General features: G+C 45.4%; 1 protein-coding gene across 2 annotated transcripts in view; it reads right to left on the bottom strand.

Moving 5' to 3' along the window:
• Positions 1-17,867, bottom strand: part of SLC22A31 (solute carrier family 22 member 31) — a 325,367-nt gene that overhangs the window by 296,749 nt on the left and 10,751 nt on the right. Inside the window, exon 1 of one of the 2 annotated variants that reach the window (XM_069635629.1) lies at positions 3,243-3,262. The exons of the other annotated variant lie outside the window; for it this stretch is intronic. The gene's annotated coding sequence lies outside the window, so the exon portion shown is untranslated. Of the gene's footprint in view, positions 1-3,242; positions 3,263-17,867 lie in introns of those variants that run through there. 2 annotated transcript variants of the gene reach the window in all.

The raw sequence follows: 17,867 nt of genomic DNA, 5'->3' as shown, positions 1-17,867 counted from the left end.
AGTGTTCCAAGATAATAAGTAATATTTCTGTTTTATCACATATCATGGGTCCACATCCCCAGCAATTTAGGGATCCGTCTGTCCTGCAGAACCACAGCTTATTTCACTGGAATGGATTTTGCCACGCAAGACAGTAAACTGGAACGCTCAGTAGTATGTCCTGCTTTAACCTCTGTGGGTCTATCTAACATCTTATCTCTGTAGGGGCAGACGCCATATAAAGTTTCCGGCATATAATAAAGTCAAATCATTTATTATGGATCAAGTTCAGATTAGTACATAACAGTTCCACTACTAGAGGGGATACAAACTCTGTAAGGGCCCAATTTCTTTTTGCACAGTCAATTGCTGGTAGCTCCACGTGTTCTATGTCAGTGTAGTTAATGGATTTTAAGGGTGGCTGATTTCAAAAGGTTCAACAAATAGCTTCTGTTCATAAATGGGCTTCCCCTGGTCTGCTTTAACTCAACTAGTTTTACCCATTTCCCCACAGGTTCCTCATAGGTCAGAGCTGAGCTGTATGGGTATTAGATAGACTTCCAGATTCCATGTGTGTTGAATTAACTACTGTAGGACCTATTGTCATTCAACGAGGTAGTATCACAGGAATCCTCAAAGTTGGATTTGTTTCCTTTACCACTGTCCTCTTCGAAATGTACCCATTTATCGAGTGTGCCCTCTTTGACAGTTCGTATAGGAGGGCTTACCGGCTGAACTTGTAATCATGCTTGAAAAGACTTGCCCCTGCCACACAAGACACAAAAATATCATTGTGTCCATTATTTATGACCCCTTATGCTTCAAATGTCAGATGATTTGCCCTAATGTCTATTTATAGATTCTCCCAAATGCACAGAGTTGAATTCACATGGATGTGCTTGTTCGGCATCAGTTGGCTCGAGGAGCCAAATGTAGCTGTTGGTGTCAATCTAACCAGGATCTACTAGACTACAAGCAGGAGCTAAATAGCTCCCCTGAATTACAAATCAGACCGGTCAGGTGTTATATGGATCATGTATAAATAATCTAATCCACTTCCCTCATCCAAAACATAGTCCAGTTCCCTTCACAAATCTAGCCACCACCCTCCACCTCATGCACATCTCCACACTTCATGTACCCAACTACCCACACAGACATATTCCACCCTTTCATCCACACGCTGTGCCCCACTCTAACCATGTTCTCGGAGGCACATCCTGCCCTGCCCCACAAATGCATCCCCCCCAACCAATCTAAACTTTGCAGGTACATCTATACGCTCCATGCAGACCTGTCCGCCCACAGTGGTACCTTTCATAGGTGTTTTTCCGTTGTCCTTGTCCCTAGGCGTAGGGCAAGATAGTACATAGGGTGGAGAAAAGTGGAACGGAGGGAAAGAAAGGAGAGGAAGGAGAAGAAAAGAAATCCGTTGTTACGTTTGCCGATTTTGGAATCTAAAGATTTGAGTTTTAATCTGAGATTTCAGACTTTACCAAAATCGTGTCACTTTGAGAAACTCAAAGTTAATCAATCTACAAATTCCATCTCCCAGCAGTCATAGTTTTTCGCATGCTGCAGTTTCAGTTGGCCAATTACTAAAACTAAACACAACATTTGTGTCACACGAGATTGAATAAACAATAATATGGCAAATTTTGCAGGTAAAGTCTACTAGTCCCAGATAAATTGTGATTCCCAGGAGTGTCAAAATATGCAATGTTATTGTTAAAGTAAAAAAGAATCATATACACAACTACAATACACACAAAATCGAATCATGAATGAAAAATTAACAATTCTGTCTCTTTTGACTAAACAAATAACAAAACCCATTAAAAGTCAAATTGTACACAATTAATAAGAAAAAGGCAAAAATCAACCTTAATACAACTCTCCATGGAATAACTAAAACAACCATTTATTAGGGTTGAGGATCATTTGAACCCCCTCTTCCTGTGATGTCATTGAAGGGAGTGAAAGGTTCTGCGATGCCACTGCTGCAATCCCGAGTTTGGTCAAACAATCCCGCGGCTTCCAATCCCCGTTTCCGATTTTGTAGTAAATGGTGGGATTGTGGGCAAATGCATGTTCCCATTTGCAGATAAAGTTGAACCAAATGGGGGCATGCTTCGAAATCAAAGTGGGCCACAGCTGGGGGAATGGTTCTTTAGTAACATGTCAAATAACTACACAGAAGAGCTGGATCATGTGCTAGTGTCTCTAGTTGATGAAAGGGATTTGATCCTCTGTGCACATTTATGGGCGAGCTGTAACCTCTCAATGTGTTTAATTTGTGAGAGAGAAATCTGTCACTATCTAGTAGCAGTCGTGGATCCATCTACACTCTAGAGTGAGTAAGAAGCGCTTGCTAGGGTTCCTGCCACTTATTAGATTACATGTGTGTGATGCGATTGCTCTCTCACTAGGCCTGTGCTCAATGGAACCTTGATGAGCATTACACATTTCCCATATTACGGGACATTTGACACAAACCTAGTTCACTTGCAGATTCTTCACACTGGATATAGCATGCCTGGCTGCAGTTTGGGGGTTCTGTAGGACCCTGCAGAATAGTGGGGCATCTTGACCTTTTTTTGTTTCTAGCGCTGGGAACAGAAATGCAGTCCTTCACAGGCCACGTCGTGCAGGGTCCTCCTCGATACATGAATCTTTGTCAGGTTGGGTTAAGCCACAGCTTTGCTTCAGTAGACTTTGGTTTTATTTTTCCTTTAATTTTGACCAAATGCTGACCTTGCTGCAAATAACCTGGCTTGTTTTTGTGTGGACCAGCAGCATTTCATGTGTGTGTTTTGGTGCTGCACTTTAGAGATGCAGGCATATCTCTAGTTTTGTGGGTTTAATCATTCTCCCATCAAACTCCCTGCCCTGGTATCGATGATTACAGGAAAGGGGGGATACGATTAGAACTCCTGTGGTGCCTGTTAGTCAGTGGTCGAAGTGGGTGGGAGCGGTCCTCCTTTTATCGTTCCTATACTTTTATTTTAAAAAGAAGCCGTTCCGGAACGGTTTCGCTTTAAAATAAAAGTGTAGGAAGAAGTTGAAACTTGCACTTTCAGTGCACTGCACAGGACGTTTCCTTAAAAAGCAGGCACATGTGTTTTGGGGTTTTTAATTGTGCATGGGAGAGGGCGTGGAATGGGGTCTGTGGGGAGCGTGCAGGCCAGTAGGGAATATAGCTCCACTACTTCTTTTCATAAACTTCGACCACTGCTGTTAGTAGGCGCTAATCCAACACTTACTTGAAGGTTTCTTTGCGCCGTTTCACCAACTCTCTATCGCTGAATATATTGTACTAATCTCCTGGAATAGAAACATATATTTTGTTTATTTTTTTAAAGTTTTTACTACATAAACGTTCAAACTGTAACCTTTTGGAATGACGTTTTGTAATGAACACTTTAAACTTTAGTTTAAGGAAACAATAACCTATTATATTGCTGCCAAACAATTAAAACCTTACTTCAATAAACAATAACTTATTGCATGTGTGCCAACATGTGCATTTTTGTTTTTGCACGTCAATGGTGAAACAGAATCTGGTGACCTGGATACTTCACTGGAAAAACCTATTAGATCACTTTTCAATAACAACTATCCTGGTGATATGTACATTTATAGAAAACATGAAAGAAATCATTGAAAACAAAGATTCTCATGAGAAGCTCTTAATCGGTTAATAACTTTATCCTCTTAACCATCTTGGTGAACATGCAAGGTTGCGTGTAACCAATACCCACTATTGATATTCAAGATCAACTGAAGTTACCATGGATGAGGTTTTGATTAGTAATAATTGACTAATAGTACTTACTGCTAAGCACATATAAGCGTCAGTAAAAGTGCTTAACCAACTTCATGTCCATCTTAATGCTGGTCAGCAAAGTAGCATTTCTTTAATCCTTTCGACCATGAATACAAACTTGCCTATATTGGCAGCATTCATCTGGCCATGCAAATAGTGTTGGACAAACTCCTAGTGCTGCAATAAGTCCTGCTCTATTCTATGCTCTGATTGAAGCATTGAATTACCTTTTCAACAGTGCTCCAAAGCTCTATTGGAGAGTACCTTTTAATTTCTTTCTTGGAATATTCCCCGTTATAAATTATCAGCGCCTTTTGAAAATGCTCATCAGAAGATAATTCCTTGTTTTCCCACCTTCTGGTACTTGTTACCATCGTTGTAATGTAATAGCAGTGCTCGTTCTGCCTTCTCAGTATATGAGGAGGAATAACAACCTAGTAGGTCCAGACTAGACATAATTAGAATAACTCCAAATGTGGTAAACAACTAAACAAAGTGGTAACATTAGTGGTTTACCTTAAATGTATTGCTTCACTTTGAACTTCTTACTTCGTGAAAGCAGTCCTCTTGCCCGTGTGTAGATGTGAATGCTGGTCACTATTATGAATATATTTACATCCGGACAGTGGTGAAGATTCATTCTAAACCTTCCAGCCACCACCTCTTTTGTTTTTGCTTTGTCACCCCGAGTGGGACGGGTATGCGCAGACGTGGGTCCCGTGCCTGCTGGGCCTAGAGACCCAAGCTACTCCTCACTGATGAGGCACAACATGGTTGAAACATGTCTGGGGATGCTTGTGGTCTCGTGCAGAAGGGATGTGACCTAACAGTTCGGGCTGGACTACCCCTTTGGGGGTGGGACCAAGCCCGATTTGCTTATGGTTTATCCCCTTTTGCAATGGCTTGGCAGGCGAAGAACGATGGTCTGGAGAGTTGCCCAGAGCAATGCCAGAGGTTAAGATTCATTCTAAACCTTCCAGTCATCACCTCTTTTGTTTTGCTATTGTCACCCCGAGTGGGACGGGTATGCCCAGAGTGGGTCCCATGCCTGCTGGGCCTAGAGACCCAAGCTACTCCACACTGATGACACCCAACAAGGCCGAAACATGTCTGGGGATGCTTGTGGTCTCGGGCAGAAGGGATGTGACCTAGCAGTTCAGGCTGGACTGCCCCTTTTTGGGTGGGACCAAGACTGATATGCATATGGTCTTTCCCCTTCTGTAATGGCTTGGCAGGTGAATAACGATGGTATGGAGGGTTGCCCCGCGCAATGTCAGTGGTTAAGATTCATTCTAAACCTTCCAGCCATCACCTCTTTTGTTTTTGCTACATCCGGACACAAGACATAATAATTGGGCACGTTTAGTAACTATTGCACTTGCCATCTTCCGATCGAATTCATGCCCCTGCTTTTCCTAATGCTAACTGTAAACACAACTAATACTGATAATTTCCACTTGTCTCTAGGTTTTAAAATAAATATTTTAATTTCTATTGTTTTATTTCCTAATGATAGGACGATCACTTATGCTTGACAGGTAGGTGTCATACTTTCTAGAATTGTGTTGAATAATACCGTTTTAACTATTAGGCCTGTAATTACTGCTATTCTAGCTTATTTCTCCTGCTCATTGCCCCTGTATAATCTTTAGTAATCTTTAGATGGCCAGTTATCTTTTGATGAAACCACCATTTTGGAATTGTAAGGAACTCACGGTGGCAACAGTAAAGACAGACAAGTGATCACAGTTCAAGGCCGTTTAATAAACTGTATGAATGGGTGAGAAATCTGCCTTATCTAAAATGGGACCAAGCTACGACCATTAAATAATAATAAGGCAGTCCTAGTGGCGTCTTGTCAAATAAAAAGGGCCTATACAAAAAAAAATTAAAAAAAAATTTTAAAAAAGAAAACTATTGACAAACCTTACCGCTAAGTTACAAAATAGTGTGGGATAATGTTACCAGAATAAGTGTTCACCAAATGATAAATCAGGATGGCAGAGGTGTTGATGGGAGGCTGGTGGGGGGTGGCTGAGGGGGCTATAGCCCTGGGTCTTTTGGTTGTAGCCCCAGATAGTAGCTGGTGGGGGGGGGGTTACAACCAAAAAGGCTAGCTAGCCCAAAGTCCCCACAATCCCAAAAGTAGCGTAGCCCTGGATCTTTTCCAGACCTAGCAACACCCCTGCAGGATGGTATGGCTGGTGTCTCCCTTCCCCACGTTTTTAGCACATGACAAGGCGGGACTCTTGAGCACAGGACACTCATGGGCCTCGCCAGCATGAGGTTGCAGTTCCCTTCAACGATACCAGGACCATATGGGGCCAAGTCTCTTTCCTGCAAAGTCTCTTGCCTTAGAAGGCCTGATTGACCATAAACTATCAAAAAAGCGTCTTCAATAAATGTTCACGTTAGGCGATTACTCTTCTCCTGTGGATCCCCCTCAGCCAGGCTTCGATCATTCTCTCAACGTTGGCCTCCCTCAGTCGGGTTCAGACCAACTACTCACTGTGGACATCCCTCAGTCGGGTTCACGTTTGTCATCACAATGTTCACGGGTGTGTTACTGTTCACCCTATTGCGCAGGCATCCCTCAGTCGGGTTCACATTTGCCAAACAGCACAGTTCACTTGGGTTTTATAACAAGGCAGGATTCACTTCCCTTAGCTTTCTTCTTGGCATCCCTCAGTCGGGTTCGATCGGCACTTAGCCACCTCCCGCACCAATGTCACAGTACAGACCAAGGAGCATGTACATGTCAGACTTACCTGCATGGAGTAACAGTAGTACACATACACCATCAACCAAATACACCCACATGTAACACAATGCAACATGCACCCACCAAAGCAATGCAGCAAAATGTGCAAATTCCCACACAGCACAACATCCCTGCCAGTGCCACGGCCATACACCCATGTGCAGGCAGTCCACAATGCCCCCCCCCCGTTGACACCATACACCCTGGGAGGATCCATGGTGAACCGAGCAACATTCCCCATGCACGATGTGAATACACATCCACATGACAGCCATTATGCCCGCTGGACATGTCACGGACAGACACCCTACATAGCATATGCTGCAAGGGAACAGGGTGCATGTGAAGCACAAACAACATTTGGCATGAGTGACACTGCATGAATAGACGTATGCCGTAAAATGAAGGCTCATCTGCATGCCCAAGTACTCCATTGACCTGATTTTGTGTAGGTCCGCCCGCACACCTTACACAGCGATTAATGCCTGTGCCTCCACCCATGCAGCTGACTCCGCATACCCACAGCTGCCCTGGCTAATGACCCCTGTGCGTGCTCCACAAACACTGCAAGAGAATGGCTACAACCACGCTCGCAACAGGACCCGGGTCTGCATCAAGCATACCTTTGGCCTCCTAAAAGGCATGTTTCCGCTGCCTCCACTGTACCAATGGTGCCTTGATGTGCGCTCCAGAGAACGTTGTGAAAATTGTACTTCTGTGTGATATGATGCACAATATCTGCCTGGGGAGAAATGTTCTACTACCCCCTGATGTGGACATGCCACCCCCAGAGGATGAGGTAGCAGTGCCTGTGGCAGAGGCAAATGCACGTATTGCCAGAGATAACATGAGGGGTGGGAGAATGGCACGCCAGGGACTGAGAGAATTTCTTCTGACACTTTCCCATGGCACAAGCCATGCACCACTGTGTGACACTACCCCAATCAATAAACATGACAATGACACAATCAGGAATGTCCTTGCATTGATTCATTTGTACGGTTTTTATAGAAGTGCCCCAACTATCCCCCTCCCCAGCCCACTATCCCCCAGCACACTATCCCCCGTGCCACCACCAACGCCCCAGCACACCATCCCTCCTCCCACCACCATCTCCTCAGCACACTACCCCCTGTCCCCCACCAACTCCCCCAGCACACTACCCCCCTCACCAACTCCCCAGCACACCATCCCCCTTGCCCCCAGCAGCTTCCCAGCACACTATGCCCCCTCCCACCACCAACTCCCCAGCATGCCCACTCATGGTAGCCAGTGTCCCAGAGTCATTCACCATCAGGGCTTCTTTCCTCCCTGTAAGAAAGGCATGGTATCAAAACAGTGAAGACAGACACAAGTGATCTCAGTTCAATGGTGTTCATTGAACTTCAATGGGTTGGTTGAACGCCTATTTGACCTAAATCTAAGGATCGGAGCAAGCGACGGCCCTCAAATAATAGTAAGGCATGCCTAGTCGAGTCTCTGTCAAAACGAAAGGGCCTATACTAATAAACCCATTTCCAATTCGTACTTCTAAATACAAAAGGGTGTGGGACAATAATGTATGCAACAAAAGTGTTCAAGAAATAAAATGCAAGGACGTTTGAGCATTTGGCTTCCCTTCTCCACGTTTTCGGCATGGTGCAAGGCGGCACGTTCAGGCTCTGCACATACTCTGGCTTCTTTGACACAAGGATACAGTTCAAAGCATAGACTTCACGGCTTTTGCCAAAGTCTCTTTTCAAATAACAGTCTCTTACTGTAGAGGGCCTGTCATAACAAACAAATATCAAAGTTCCATTTCTATTAAGATCTTCACATGCACAAGTTCTCGCTTCCAGTAATTATCGTGGGTTTCCCTCCTTTGGGCTCACACCCCTTTGTACCAAAATTACTCTTGGTCTCCCTCGTTTGGGCTCGGATTTTCTTGATCTCGAAATCAGAGAATTTTGAATGTGCAATGGGTTTTGCTTAAAACGGCGCAGGAACACTTCCATTCATTTCATACAATATTCTGATCAATACTTTGGCTTTCGTTTCTTTTGGCGGGATACCTTACAGAGAACTTCGATTGAGCACGCTCACAGTGCCAGACAGCTCGGTTAACGGTATAGTATCTTTCTGAAGTTCAAACATTCATCAGCAGTTTAGCTTTACTGACGTCTTGCATCAAACACATAAACAATGTTCGTCCAGTGCTCATTATACAATGTTGCCGCTTGCAACCTTGACTTGGTGGTTGATGTGGCACCCCTTAACTCTGCCCTGTCGGCATGCCTGGCTTTGGGGTCTGCTGACTTGTGTCCCTGTCACTGGGGCGTCTTATGCTTGGTTGTCATTTGTGCATGAATTTGTGGGGTGGAGGGGTTCACTCACCTCAAGGCCGCTAGCTCCTGCCTCCACACTGCTGACTCCGTAGATCCCTTCGAGGTCCAGCACTGCATTACATTTCTCCTCCCAGGCGGTGAGGACCAGTGGCTTGATGGGGTCTTCTCCTGTCGTCAGGGACTCACAGCGGTGCTGGGACAGCAGTCCCCTTACCCTTCGGTCATTCCACCGTTTACGGAAGTCCTCACCATCATGGGGTACACTGGAAACTGCTGTGACCTTCTGGGTGATGGTGTTCCAGATTGCTGTCCGCCACTGGTTTTCCTTTGCCTGCTTCCATACAGCTCCTCACAGTGGGCCACTACCTCATCTGTGAGGACCACAGGCTCCCAATAGAGGCTCTCAGGCGATGTTCAGCCCACTCGTCTCGTAGCCTCTCCTGGGACATGTTTGCCGCTTTACAGGACCCGATGGCTGCAGGTAGTGGAGATATTCAATGGATTGGGTTTTTCAAAATGGCTGCAGCAATACTTCCCGTTCTGGTGACGATGCAATTTCCGCCAGCGCGGATAGCACCGGGTTTGCCGGTGGTAGTGCTATTAGCACTGCTTCCTTGGCGGTAGCCCTTATTCCAGAGCTATAAACGCCAGGCGCCAATAGCAGTTACTACATTGTCGGGGGGCACATGAACACCAGGTTGTGATACGGCACCGATTGTGCCGCAGGACACGGCGGTAACGCTATTTGCACCCAGTGTTAATTGCGCCGGTTTACACTGCCAGACTTGCGATGAGGCTCAAAGTCATTTATTTTGCACATTTGTGAGCTTTCATGGAATTCCTCAGGCAGAGATGCAATGAAGCCTTTGAAAAACATTACAGCTTACAGCGCCCCTCCTGGAAATACCCAGTTAATCATGTCTGGCTGTATACATACACTGCACACACAAATGCACAACAGTGTGTTTTATTATTTATGATCTAGGACATGGGTCGGCAACCTTTGGCTCCCCAGATGTTTTGGACTAGAACTCCCTTCAGCGCTAGCCTGAATAGTTAATAGCAGGGGGGGGAGCCTGGAAGTCATAGTCCAAAACATCCAGAGAGCCTATGGTTGCAGTTCTCTTAATATTTAAGGGTGCTCCGCCAACCCACAATTGCGCCACATGCCGCCCCCGCCCACCCACTATAATTCAAGCAGATGCCACTGGGGGTGTGTTCCATGTCCTATGAGCATGAAGGCCCCGCCTATACGTAAAGAGTACAACACTGCGTTAACACCTTTTTGTAGTTTTCTGAACTCCTAAAATAAAGATGGGAGAGTGCCCCAATTGCAAGATGCGAAAAATAACGCGCTTTGATTTATGTAATTTATCAACATATAACAGTTTGTTTTCTAAGAATTCAAGACAGCAAAGGACCCGTCTGCAGAGAGCGAAATTGGAAGCCTCGATTAAAAAGCCCGATCACTGAACGAGTCTTGCATCAAAGTGCAAAAGCCGCTCTCCCCAGAAGAGTTTCATAATGGCGCAATGCCATAGGGAAACGCTCTGTGAATCAGGTCCACAGTCACACGGTTATTTTTGATAATATTTCAAAGGCCCGTGAGTGCTTTTAATATCCCGGTAAGAATGCGAGTGACGTTTGCCTTTTTTCCAAGCTATACTTACTATGGGTAGTGTGAAATGTGTGGTTCGGGGCTGGGTCAGACCCAAATTCCTGCTCCCAAAATCGCGGTAGAAAAAAATATGTATTTTTTTGCTTGTCAAACAAGGCAACTTTGTACATTTTTAAAAGAGTATTCGATTGACCTTTTCCTTCACAAATTAACCAATGAAGCACTGGGATCTGCAGTGTGGCCCATCACTCGTAATAGACCCAACATCAGTGCCATCTCTGAAGAATTGGAATTCTGCATATAAAAGGGTCACCGAAGACCAACTTATCCCATGGCCCATTTACATTCATTACTTTCTGCTGAGCAGCAATTATCTGACAATAGGGCTGAAAATCGCTCCCAGGAAAGTAACTGTACTTAACAGCCAGGCAGGAAGCCCAATAATGACACCTCCTGCAACTTTAATTGACTCTCCATATCCGACACCTGGGCAAACATTGGAGTATTGGAACACCTAAGTCACCCCCACTGAAGCTATGCCTCTGCAGTTTCTCCCAAGGAGCCATCATCCTACTGGGTTCCCCATTAGTCTCGGGCGTTATAGCGCCAAGCATGCTTCCTCTCCTGCTCCTCAGTCTCAGGGTTACATCTCCCAGCAGGATTCCTACTTTACTCCTCAGTGCATGCATGCAGGGGTATAGCACCCAGATCAGGCCTCCCTCTGCATCCAGGAATATTGCACCCAGCAGCTCCAGCTTCCACAGGACGCTTTTAGGAATGCAGTGCCCAGTACACTAGAATATAGTGCCAAGCTTGCTCTACGGCTCTCTTACTGTGCCTTCTGGGATATAGACTCCAGCCAGCTCTGTATCCAGGGAATTGTGCCCAGATCGTTCTACAGATTCCATTGTGCCGCCACGGAGAGAGCACCCCGCTTGATCACCAGCTTTCACTGTGCCTTCAGTGTTATAGCATGCAACTTGCTCTCTGGTGCTTGAAATGGGCCTTCAGGGGTATACTGACCACTTCTCCTTGCTCCGTCCTTTCTTCACGTCCTCAAGACTAGCTCGCTCCGTGCCTCTCTGATGCAAACTACATAAACTTAATACTCGCAGCCTTTGGTGCTGCGTTACTGCCAATGTTTCAAAAGGTTTGCAAGCCACGTTGAGGCCAGGTGGCAGTCCCACCCTTTTTCCAGCATCTATGTGGCAAGATTTGCATCTGGGTGATCTACTCCCCACGTTCTACATGCTCCATGAGCAGAGTTCTATCGCAGAACATGCCGTTTCCAGATATGCTAGTTTCTTAACCTGTACAGGCTCCATGCTGGTGCTTTAAGTGTTCACATGCCACTGTTTAAGGCAAAGTTCAGGCCAGTGTCCCCGACAGAGGAATTTAGTGAGAGGGCAGTAATGCGAGGTGGGCAATTACTTATGGTTTTCTCAGTGTTAGACATTTTATTAATAACAAATAGTGCAAATAAGCCCCAGGGAGTTCCCTGCCTATTCTAAGTTCTACGGGGAAATTCTCCCCGCATACAGAAAACTGGCTCTCATACGAAACATTCAAAAGGAAATCATAAACAACATAAATAAGTGATACCAAACAACCAGTGACTTGGATGACCTTCACCGGTCCTGGGTAGATCCCCTTCCCAGGATTGTCCAAAGTCAATTCCTCAAGTGTACATAAAGAAAAGTAAAGTATTGAATCGGCTCTTGAGAGTTCCAAAAGTTCACCTAAACAAAAATCCACTGCCAACAGTCCTATAGCTTTCTGTTCAAAAGTTCCCCTTTCAAAAACAGCACCAATGGTAATCCTGGATATCCTCTTTCCAAGATGGTTTTGCCACAGTTCAAAGATAAAAGGACCCCTTCTGCTTCAACAGCTGTCCATGTTTTTATAACCTCTGGTGTGTCTATGCTATAATTTGTCAGGATGCTTTTTAGGGCATTGCTTTTCTCTTGACAACTCCCTTCTACTCTCTGTTGCTGTGGAGGCAGGCTCATTTGCTCTGCAGAATGCCACTGCTTCAACCACCTTTAATACAACATTCACTGACAGTATTATAGATAACCACAGTTCTGATAGAGCTGCTTTAACTTGGTACTTTGTTAGGCAATTTAAAGACGAGACTCTGACTTCCACAGGTAGGCAAGGCACTCTTCTTTCCTATGGTATCAGAAAAGGGCAGCCTCTTTGCCTCTTCTGTCTGTCTGTCTTACTGCCACCAATATAATCTGGTCCTCTCTCAACTTCAACAGTCTCAGCATTACAGAGTGTTGACGTAATCTTCTTACAAGCACCCAGCTCCCTTCCATGGCTGTATGCACACCTTCCTGGTTCCAGTAGCTACCCTGAAGCTGTATTGCCACTCTCCCAGCTTTGGATAACCTTGTCACACTTGTATCAGAGGACTCTGGACCTTTAACAACTACAGAATCCAGGTGGTTAGATTTCAATATGGTTGGTTTCACTATAGAAAGGATTTGCCTACTGGCTTCGGCAATGCTTGCTTTTATCTTTAGTTCAGCAACTTCTACGTTTATAGAAAACTTGTTCTGGATGTTACAAAGTTCAAGCTTCACAAGAGAAACTGATTTTGGTACACGCGACCACTGTATGATGAAGATGTTTAACTTTAAAGAACTGTTAGGGCTTGCATTCTTTCATTAGCAAGGAGTGATCATTTGATTCTGGGCGGGGATCACAACTGTCCACACGCGACATCTCTTTGTTGTAATATTCCTTGTAACAGTTTTTGAAAGTCAGTTTAAACTTTCTGAATGATTCAGAAAGGCGTATCCCTTCTTAAATGGAGACACACGACCACTCTGGTAAAGTTATACAGTTCAACAATGGGAAATTGAACGTGAGCAGTCCAACTTGCATTAGATGTGCGTGGAATACATTTCCATTGTTATTAGGACTTTTCATAGCAACAACAACTTATACTCGCTCCCTCTCTTATACGAGTTACAACTGAGCTGGTAACAGTTACCAACAAGGGTTATTCAGTGAAGCTGACACAGAGCTTCACTCGAACGGCTCCGGGAAACCTGCGGTTGCGGGCAGCTTCCACTTCTCCTCCTTCTACTACTACTTTAGGCACTCTTGGGACTCGCACCCCTCTGCAGCATGGGTGTCTCTGGTAGAGCCTTGACAACAGGGGGCCTCTTTCACTCCTCTGTCCCTCGGCTTGCTTCTGCACACGGGCCTCAGGTTGCAGCACGGTCACGGCTCTGCAATTGCAGCCACTAGGCGCACCTGGGAAGACCTTCAATCTCGGCACATCTCTCTTAGTGCAGCCACAGCAAGGCATGGTTTGTGAACACAGGACCAACTCAGAAACTGCAGGTGAAATCTGGTCTTCTCTCGTCCCGGAGTCCCTTAAGTGAGCACGCTTCCTCATGAACTGCCAGCCTTGTGCTTTTCTACTTCCACTACTACTGCCAGCATCTGCTCCACTTCCTTATCCAGCTACCTTCCTGCTGCAGCTTGTTATGCCTCTCAGGTGGGGCAACTGATTTCAGGTGCAGGCCCTGAATGTTAATTGTCTGACCCTATCAAATGCCGTTAGGCCCATTTGCCGACCTTCTACAAGCCTCAAAAGCCCTCTTCTTCGTCTTAGTCCCTGTGGGATTCTGGGACATATAGTTCACTTTAGTGAAATAAGGTTTTCCCACTCCCCCCCACCCCCACTTCATTTCTACTTTTAAGGGTAGTTAAATTCCCTTAGTATTTTTAAAAGAGGGATTGTGGGTTTCAACCTCATTAGAGGAAGAAGCTGTAGAGAAGGCAACACTCACTATTCCTAGTAGTATACCTTTGGCATTGAGGAGGAAATTTGATTTTTTAAGTATAAAAAATAGATTTGTTCTTGTAACAGGTATGGATGTTCCACTCAGATTTACCACCTTGGTTTAAACTGGAGGCTGAAAAATGCGGTGACTCATCCCACGGAATCTCCTCACTACCCTGAGCCTTGCCTCTACCCACATGATCCTCCCGCAGTACACCACCCAGGAGATCAGGAAGCGTCTGTCCTCCCCTGGCCACCTGTGAGGAGACTGTAGGCAGGGTTTTAGTGAGGCATACTTCGGATTCTTCACAGTGTCCTTCAGATTCTTGTCGCCCTCTCTATTTACCTCAGCGGAGTAGTGCAGCCCTGCTAGGTCGGCTTTCCCGCTCTAGAGCAACTTCATACCACTCCATAAATTAAGACAAGGGGTGGATTCCATCACAATGCCCTCCTGACATGCCTGGAACATCTAAAGATAACCGGACAACCCCTTGCTTGGTTCAAATAATTTCAGACCTAATGTTCTTCCTCCCATTTTTCCAAATCCAGATTCAGAGTCCATCAAGGCTGAGGTACTTTCCACATCCAACACATTGATCGATTGAGTAGATCTTTCAAACTTCATCTCCTGAATTATGACAATGACACTCAGATCTTTTTCCAAGCATCTTCAACTATGAAACGTAAGGACTAGGGTAACTTTTCTGTCTGTGCCTGGGTCATTTAGGGTGTAATTTCATTAAAATGGATTCCATCAAAGACAGATTGTGGCATTTCGGCCACTAATATCCCAAACTGGGCCCCGTTTTGCCTCCAGCTCTGGTTGCGCACCCGCAACCTTCTTCCATGGTAAAGTGCACATGGAGGCCAATCTGACCTGGGTACATCAGCTAGGACAGGTCCTCCTTCATCAGTTAAAAAGGCAGGCTGCTTATCACGCACTTCCTCAGTGTGTCCGTGCAACATATGAACTTCTTATATAAGACTTGGACTACACTAAATAAGTGCACATAGGGGGTCCAGGTGTGTAAGGGAAAAGCTCCAGCAGCTTCTAAACGCCACCATTCACCAACAGATACACAGCAAAGAAGTGAAAACTCCCCAGTCCTCATCATTGCTTGAAGTTCCCAATCCAGAAACACATTACATTTAAAAGCCTATGAGGAAACCATCATATTGTGCCTGGGACAGCTTGCCCTTCCCAATTTCATGGTTCACTGTATAAGCAAGGAGAAACATTAAACCCCAGGGTCCCAAATTGCAAGTCACTAGCCAGCCATAAAAAGTCACTCGCCAACTCAAATCTATACATAGAGACAGCACACCATTTCTTACCACCAACAGTCAATTCTGACTAGACAAAGGCTAGTGCACATTTTGCACCCTGTTAAACCCATCACTTTCAGCAACAAGTCCTTGTTTCAATGGCAATAGGTGTACAGGCAGAGCGTTCTAATGCCTGGCCCCCTCGCTCTGCAATGTCAATACACTCCTACCAGAGAAACATACACTCTTAGCAACAACTACGCAAACTCCCGAAGATGAGTTTCAACCAGTGAACCAAGTAAGGTCACACGGCCAACCAGCTATACAAGCAGGTATTTCAGCTTTCTCAAGGTCAAGGGGTCAACTTACTGACAAGAGTGCGAAAACAGCATACAACATAATCATAAACGGTGCATACCTCCATCGCATCCTGCAGAGGTGTACCCTGGAATTCCACAACATGCCTCTGCTTCCCAACATGCGCAGAAACTATGGAATATTTATACTTGGACCATCTATGCAGCGGTTCCATGGATTACATCAAAGGAAGAATCCGGATAACACACGTGTCGACGTTTGTAGTGTTATAGATTCCCCATTTTTTTTGTTGGACAGGTTGCAGTTGCCCTCTTACATGTTTTATTGTATGGGGGTACCATTCAATAACCAGCCCCCCGTCACGCACCACCTACCCAATTCATGCAGAGCACAATCCCTACCGGTTCTTTCCCTTTGATTAAAGTTTCTGGAGCTATTCCCCAACCTCCCACCGTTCCTGGTACTCTAAGTACACTTCAGGATCAAAAGTGGTATCTTAGATTTTGTCTTGGCAATTTGTGATTCTTTTTGCCCTGAAATGCAACAACTGTTACAAACCTCGATATTAGCCATTTGCACTACGTTATGGATATAGCTCCTATGGTCTCATAGGATCGCGTAGGATTCAGTGAAGGATTGCAACCCATCCTGCTAGATAGAAGCTCAAGAGTGTGAATACGGTCAATCCTCAGCGAGACTTTTAGGGCTGGGAGTGTATCAGCCCCATCTACCGTTCAATAAAAGAACATCTCACACCAACTTTCCCTTGTTCCCACCCAACTCCCAGCTGCTAAAAGGCTGAGCAGGTTAAGGCACCTGACCCGACACAGGCTGAAGGTCCGAATCCTGGCCACCTTGATTTACCCACGGTTCATATAGGCGCAGTTTTGCAACGGTCTTGAAGTTTCACTATACTTCTCTGCACTTCTGCTACACAGCAGGGCCACGATTTAATCCCATTGGTCCTTTGCAGAACCTGCTTCACTATCCCATGCAGAAGCTTGGTGTACAGGCGAAACGTGTTGGTATAAAAAGGGATGATTCCAGGGTCAGATTGGACCCTCTGCCTTTCTGCCCGTGGCCGGGCTGAAATCGTCCCTGGGGAGTGGGGGGTGGTTTCTGGCCAAGCCTGGGCCGGTTTGGAAGAAAAAGAAATGGAAAAAAATATTTTTTGTTTTTAAAAAAAATGTTTTTTTCTTTTTCCTAACCACACAGGTTGGGTGAGATTGTATGCATATTTGTTCTATAAAAACAAGTTTTAAGCGTAAGTGCTTTACAATAACATTATCATTTGGCCCTGGGCGTCTGCTTGGATTCACAGTAATTTAGTGTACTTAGGAACAATTATATTTGATGCCACTTCCTGTTTTGTCAAGGGGTGAAAGGTCGTGTGTCATTGCTTCCCGGGATGTCACTTTGGGGTGGGGTCAAATGACATCACTTCTGGTGATGTCATCAGAGGTCAAGGGTCATGAGGCGAGGGGCGGCCCACTTTGAGGCAAGGCGTGGCCCACTTTATTTTGGGTGACCGGGCCTATTTCTTGTCCCAGTCCAACCCTGGATGAGGAATACAAATATAAAATGCCCCTAATGCAGCAGCCAAGAGGCAGTGTTTCACAACTCATTTCATTTATTTCCTTTGAACCAGCCCCATACTGGCTATGATTATAGTGCTGCTCATCACTAATCAAATGATAGTGAAGCCATAATAAGAGGCCATAATATTCTAAGTAGCAATAGTGGACCCTGGGTTAAAGGAGAGTTCCGGGACTTTTTTTTTATTGTCCCTACGGGTCGGCCATGTGTTTGTAAGCATAAATCGGTAGATCGTAGGAAACTTTCCTATGGACCTTACCCGACTTTTCGCCCCTTATCGCACTCGAAATCAGCCTCCATTTTGTGATAATCCTATCATTCCGCCGCATCGACCTGGCTCACCTGCCTTTGCGGCACTAAATCAAATCCCCCGCCCC

Source organism: Ambystoma mexicanum, chromosome 1q (genome assembly GCF_040938575.1).
Source record: "Ambystoma mexicanum isolate Mex_15411 chromosome 1q, UKY_AmexF1_1, whole genome shotgun sequence".
Lineage (NCBI taxonomy): Eukaryota > Metazoa > Chordata > Amphibia > Caudata > Ambystomatidae > Ambystoma > Ambystoma mexicanum.
The sequence above is the reverse complement of the archived record's forward strand: the minus strand, read 5'-3'. Positions and strand labels throughout refer to the sequence as shown.